Consider the following 7,671-nt stretch of genomic DNA (forward strand, 5'->3'; position numbering starts at 1 on the left):
ATTTGCAAACAAAATATAATTTTTAAAAAATGAATTATTATACATATATATACACACATAAACACTGCCCAACTGCCATTCAAAAGTCTGGGATCAGTAAGATTTTTCATGGTTTCTTTTTTTTTAAAGAAAATCTTATGCTCATCAAGGCTGCATTTATTTGATCAAAAACACAGAAAAAAAACTGTATTATTGTGAAATATTATTACAATTTAAAATAATGGTTTTCTATTTTAATATAATTTAAATATAATTTATTTCAGCATGTCTAGTCACATCTCTAGTCACATCATCCTTCAGAAATCATTCTAATATGCTGATTTATTATCAATGTTTGAAACCATTTTTTGCTGCTTAATATTTTTTGGAACCTGTGATACTTTTTTCAGGATTCTTTGATGAATAAAAAGTTAAAAAGAACAGCATTTATTCAAATTAGAAATATTTTCTAACAACATAAGTCACATAGCATCACTTTTTATCAATTTAACACATCCTTTCTGAATAAAAGTATTATTTCTTAGAAAGAAAGAAAGAAAAACAGTAGTGTATGTTGTTACAAAAGATTTCTATTTCTTATTTTATATTTCTGAAGCCAAATGACAGACTGGAATTAATCCTGCACTCACAGAAAATCTTGCATTCTGTCTGGCATTCCATCAAAACACATCATAATATTGTGTTTTGAGCAACAGGGTAATGCACATCACCTTTAGATGACAGAATGCAACCAGGAAAATGGCCCTCGGGGAAAAAGTAGTTGTCAGGGGACTGTCCTAGTGGTTAGTTCCTGTAACTGAGTTCCTTCAAAGTAACCCGGTGCGAAAGCCCCTATAGTTCGAATATCAGACGTACCAGGCCACAGTTGATAGAGATGCCCTCTCTCGCTCTCTCTCCTGTGGCTCCTGTGCGTTTGAGACGCTCTGATCCAGCCAGGTCCACAAAGTGAAACTTAGCAGTGAGCGTCTCATACTCGGGCTGAGAGATGGAGCTATCGCCATTCATCTCTCCGTTCACCTGGAGTGAGAGGAAAGAGTAAAAAACAATGGCAGCTTTGAGTTACTAACACGCGCATCTTAAATTACAAATGCAACATTCATGGTTCCTGCATTTTCAGTGTGCTCTGACATGTTCGGTGTTGGTGTTTCTAATGCCAGTGGTTTTATATAATTACTCAGTTTTGTACCGCAGCAGTCTGAGCTCTGTGAATTTTAATACTTCAAACTTGCGACCTGCTTAAACTTGTTATTGGCTTTCTAATGCAGTACTTTAGGATTACAGCTCTCAACATGATGCATGCAGTTTTAATTAATATTCCCATGTCGTCAGATGTGCTTGACAAGCGCTGTGAGCATCTAAAGCGGCTCATGATTGATGTGTTGATTAGGGTTGGGTACCGAACTCGGTACTTTTAAGTAGGGATGCACCGATACTGATACTGGTATCGGTATCGGGCCCGATACTGAGCTCATGTACTCGTACTCGTACTCGTTAAAATGCCCCGATACCAAACGCCGATACCACACAGCATGTGATAAGCGCCATATTCAAACAAAGAGCTTCAGACACTGCAGCAGCTGAGGAGAACGGACAGAAGTCTGAGTGAGACGAGCATTGACAGAAACATCTGTTACTGTTAAGTCATCAAGTAATAAGAGCCGTTTAAAACAAATAAACATGAAGTCAACAATAAAATGACATTCACAAAGCATTTCACTTCCATCATCTGTCAGGTTTCTGAGTGAGAACAAATGATCAATGGGAAATAATGTCAAAACAATGTAGCTCTTCCAGCAACAAGCTACTGTTTTTGTAACTCTGTACTCCACAAAAACAAACACTGCATTACAATGTTTTAATAATAATAATAATAATAATAATAATAATAATTAGTCGTAGTTGTAGTATTTTATATTAACATTTAATATACAATATATAATGGGAAATAATGTCAAAACAATGTAGCTCTTCCTGCAACAAGCTACTGTTTTTGTAACTCTGTACTCCACAAAAACAAACACTGCATTACAATGTTTTAATAATAATAATAATAATTAGTCGTAGTAGTAGTATTTTATATTAACAACATTTAATATACAATATATACATTACTATTAATACTACTACTAGAAATATTTATTATAATATTAAATTATTATTAGCAGTATTAATAATAGTAAGAGTAGTAGTGTTAATGATGATAGTTATAATTTTTATTATAATATTTACTACTGTTCCATCACCACCAACAACAACAACATATACTACTACTACTACTACTAATAATAATAATTATTATTATTATTATTATTATTATGATAATAAATTATTTTATTATTATTTATGTTTAATAAATAATATATACACTAGTACTACTACTACTACTAATAATAATAATATATTATTATTATCAACATTTAATATATAATATGCACACTACTAATAATAGTAATAATAAATATGTACAGTATTGTATGTTCAATATTACATATTATCATCAACAACATTTAATATAATACTACTACTACTACTTCTATTATTATTATTATTATTCCTCTATACACAGAGACATCTCTTTTTGTAGTGATAATAGTGTAGTGATATACAAAATAAAATAAAATCATAACATTATTTACAATAATTGTACACTATATTATGTTTATTAAATGCTGCTGACAATCACTGTATTTTCAACATAATTACATTAAAATTATGGTGTTTTATACTTTTATTGCTGGCTTAAATGCACTTAGATTGACTGTAGTTTTAACTATTTTTAAGTATCTTGTAGCAGTTACCTTTTAAATTATTTAATTATTTTTTCACTTTTTTTCTCAGAATTGTGACAAGGCAACTAGCAATTGCAAGTTTTTTTTGTTGTGAGTTTCTCTCTCACAATTCAGACGTTTTCCTCACTAGTCTGGGACAAAAACAGTAAAAAAATTTATATTATTTTTTAGAATGTCGTGCACTGATGAAGCAAGCACAATAATACCAAGGGCACTTAAGGAAGCAATTAATGTCAATTCTAATTTAATTCCAATGACTCCAGTAAATAACCCAGGCTGAACACAGGTCATAAACGCACAGATATCTGACCTCCTCCTCTGAGCTGACCAGCCGTGACGTCACTCCTGTGGTGTAGATGCCTCCGCTCCCATCCTCATGGATCTTAATGTTGGACTTCCTACCTCGAGCCTCAGGGTCACGTGTGCTGTCAAACAGGTCCAGGATCTCCTCATTATAGAGCTACAAGACAAATACACAATCTTTGTGACCTTCAGAGGGCAAAGGTCAAGAGGTCAAAAGGCCAGAGCCTTGCATGTTCGACCTCGGGAATCCCAGAGACCACACAAGCTGATAGACAAGGGAATGAAAAATAATGGCAACCTAACTCATGAGCAAAACTACAAGTCAAGAGAGAATGAAAAAAGAGAATGTAAGGGACGGGGCTTTCCCCAGCTTCCCTTGTTTGGGGAAGTGGCACAGAGGGACTTGATAAAATCGATTTAGGGTTCAAAACAATAAATCAAACTGCCAACATAGAACAACAATGCACAAAGCGCACAAAGGAGTTCTGGAAAGGACACGACTAATGAAATAAGGGCATTTTAATGCCCTATTAAAGCCGCCCCAAGAGACGGCGACTGTTCACAGCCGCAGAACTTGAGACAAATCTGTCGAGTTATTCCCCACAGCGAGCCGCGATTCTGCTGAACAAACAGCAGCCTGTGCCCGACAGCAAGCGGCACGGATCGTTAAAACGCCCTGTTACAGGTTTAAACTCATTACCTAAGCCAGGACTTTACACGAGGAAGGGGCTAATCGGTTTACAGCTACACTGCTGTCTGCGCAGCCTGCCAGCTGAGCGCCTCCTTCCCGCCTAATGACTGATATCCAATAATGTGGACTTGCGAGGGGTTTTCTCCATGTCATCAAGAGCAGTTCCCTCTCAATCACACTCAGGTCGAGAGTCACAGCACAGTTACGAGATAAACAGAGCAAGGAGACTGGGACTACAGCCATCAGACCCAATACACACTGCAGAAAAGAGTTCTGATTATTGGAGTACTTTTATAAGAGAATACTATTTTACTCTGTCTTCTCAGAAACGACAAGTAACTATAGAAGCTTATTTCTACCACGGAATAGAAAAAAGTAATTGTGACTATCTCACAACTTTTTTTTTTCTCAGAATTGCAAGATGTTAACTCGCAATTACAAATTTACATCTCACAGTTGGGACTTTTTTTCTGGCTATTCTGAGAAAAAAAAAAGTCAATTATCTTTTTTTTTTTTTTTATGGCAGAGCTTACACATATGTGTGACACTAGCGCTGTTATATAAGGACAAGGACTTCATCTCCAGAGAGATCTGAGAGTCACTTCATGAGCAATTTATGGTTTAATTTGAGAAAAATTACTGTCGAGTGCACACAAAACCTCAAAGGTCTTCACGACAACCAAAACAAAAAGTTCAGTTTAACTTGAAGAAATTGTGACAGAAATACGTGTCTCAATGTATTAATAATACTAATACTACTATCAATAAAATATTATTAAAATGTTTTTTTTAAGGAATAATTACAATTATTAGAACAACTGTTCTTTAATTTATTTTTAACAGTAAACGTCTGTTGTACTTGTACAGCACTTTGTTTGCAAAAAAATTAAAGGGTTAGTTTAATTTTTATTTACTGTTAATGTTTTATGACTTCATCTGATTACCAGAAATATTAAAATACACAACACAGATTTTCAGGAAAAAATAAAAAATAAAACACATTATTGGGCCCTATTATTTATTTATTTAAAAAATAATAATAATAAATTATAAGTAATAAATTAAGTTGTTTTTATGAATTCAATTGATTAGACATGCTCTTTGTTTAATACAATTTAAAATTAAATCATGTGAAAAATTAAACAGAACTTGAGAGCAAATAACATGTATTTCATAGGGTCCTAAAAATCGAAATTTTGGTAAAATTGTAATAAACTGTTAAATTGTACAACTTTCAAGATTTAAATTAATTAGAAATGCTTTTGGATTACTAAAATGTAATTTAAGTCTCACCTCCAGGAACTGGGCGCTGACTTTGAATTCTGGCAGGGGCATGCCGGCGCTCTGCGCATCTAGTCTGCGTTTCTGGATGCCCTGGAAGAGATGTTGCACAGCCCGTGGGATGATGCCCAGCTCTTCCTCCGAAATGGTCACATCAAAGCCAGTGCCCATGGTGTAGGTCTTTCCTGAACCGGTCTACATGAGAGAGCAAGACGACAAACATCAAAACTTGCACAAAATCCATTAAAATGCACAAGGAAGAATTCAAATGAATTCAACATGTACAATGCTAACACACCATATACATTCATAACAACATAACTAGTGATTAAAAGGGTTAGGAAATGCATTTTTTAAAGGGGTCATATGATGCTATTTTAAAGATCATTATTTTGTGTATTTGGTGTAACAGAATATGTTGTTTCCTTAGGTCTGCTTATAATCAGTTTTGTTGTTTAATCAAAAACGGTCATAATCTAGATATAAATGGTCATTTTCTACCCTGATTTTAGCCTCTGATTTGAATGCTCTGTTGAAAGGGGCGTGTCTGCTGCGAGACTTCTCTGGAAATGCCCACTTCTATGATTGGCCAACATCTTTGCATATGAAATGAGTATTACATGGCGAACTCTCTCTTTAGATCTACTCCCGAACACAATCATGTCTACCGAGCACACGATGCAAGGATCTCATTGCAACGCAATTTCTGCAATCTCACCAAGACTTCCATCATAACTAACATAGTGTAAAACACAATGTAAATGAGAGACTCGTTGAGCAAAAATGACAAACTGTGTCATTGATAATTACGTGAGTTTTGGTGAAAAAGCAGAAATCAAATCACTGATGGACTCGCGCTGATCTTGAACAGACTGCTCCAGCGAATATAAAGAGAACAATCGTTGATCATTTTCTGTTTGTGTTCACAATATGGAGAACTGTAGTTATGTAATTAGATTGTCATTGCATCTAATCAAACAATTGCAAATGTGAGCAAAATAATATCATCAGTTGGCATTCAAAATGATGCAAATATCAAATGCCTATTTAATCAGATTATATGCAATCATAATTAATCATTTAATTTAATAATATTAAAACTATTTTAAAAAAATATTTGAATTAATAATTTGGTAATTTCATATGTATGCTGCTTTTTGACCATGTCAAAGTTTTCGAAATACAATCTGTTTTCTAAAGTTTTCTGTTAAAGATTTCTAGGTTTTAAGAACCTAAAAAGGTACAACATTTTCAGGCCAAAATTTCAAGCTACCGAAACTTTGAAGCAATCCTTAGAGGAGTTCTTAGGCAACAAGATCAGAGCTTAAAGATCAGCAAATGATAATGTTCAAGAAATAAGTACATACACTATTAAAAATATAAGATAGTCTGATTAATAATAGTGGATAACAAGAATAATAGTAAATCATTAGAATAAACAGTGCATAGGGATGTTCATTTTAACCGGTTAACCGTTAACCGAGCGTAAGAATTTTGACCGATTAATACAATCAGTTAAACGGTTTAAAAAGTCATTTATTTTTTTAAGTAGGCCTAATTTATCAAAATATTTAAAAAGGTTTGCTGCATGTTAAAATTAGGGGTGTGAACCTACACTGGTCTCACGGTTCGGTTCAGTTACGATTATCATGTCATCGATTCGGTTCAATTCGATATCACGATGCATCACAATGCATTGACGATGCACTGCATCCTCAATTTTACTTCACATTTATACAATTTTGTCAATAAATACAAGCAGTCAGATATATGAACTGTACCTGGCGTGGTTTCTCAAGTTAGTGGTATTACCCCCAGCTAGTGATGTGACATTTGAACCGAGGCATCGGAGCTTGTGTCGAGAATAAATGGGCGTGCCAGATGAAGCCTCGATTCGAAGCTTGTGTTGTTAACACAGAAATCACGTGACCAATAACAAACGAAGCTTCACTTTCTGTCCAGTCACGTGTGCGATTCACTTTGCGTGTTGCAAGTTCGAATCCCCATATCTTACTTTACGAGTAAGTTTTAATTCGGACTTATTCAGTTACATTTTAGTAATATGAAGAATATTATTTATATTATTATTATATTATTTCAGAAAAATTCAATATTTGTCATATGCAATTCATATGTGTACATTATTCTTCTATTACATAATATTGATATTCGTACTAGTATTAAAATGCCCAGTTTAATGGGTAAATGAATTTATCAGAGACAGAAATTCAACAAACACAAACACTGTTAGGCTTTTATTTGTGCACGTAACTTGAATCGGTCTGTGACAAATGTGGTAGATGCCTCGTCCTACGGAGCGTCTTTCACAGGCTTTTAGCTGCTATATTTTTTATTAACCACCAGATGCCGCTGTTTGAGACACTCTAAGCTTTGAATCTTTTCCCGAAACAGTGCTTCACCAGGCTTCATTTGCCCATCCCTACCCCCTGCATATTTCGTTGTGCATGACATGATTTACACACAGCGTGTGTCTTCTCCAGGTCGTGCTTACCAGGTTGTTCATAAAAGCCGAAATGTGGCCAGATGTCGGCTTTTAAAGTAGTTGGGAGCATTTTTAATTACTCGCACTCGCGTCTCGCCTCCCTC

General features: G+C 34.6%; 1 pseudogene; it reads right to left on the bottom strand.

Moving 5' to 3' along the window:
* The window catches only part of LOC107751003 (kinesin-like protein KIF21B), an 86,077-nt pseudogene that overhangs the window by 44,085 nt on the left and 34,321 nt on the right, over positions 1–7,671 (bottom strand).

This window comes from Sinocyclocheilus rhinocerous, unplaced genomic scaffold, assembly GCF_001515625.1.
Source record: "Sinocyclocheilus rhinocerous isolate Xijiao unplaced genomic scaffold, SAMN03320098_v1.1 scaffold2647, whole genome shotgun sequence".
NCBI lineage: Eukaryota > Metazoa > Chordata > Actinopteri > Cypriniformes > Cyprinidae > Sinocyclocheilus > Sinocyclocheilus rhinocerous.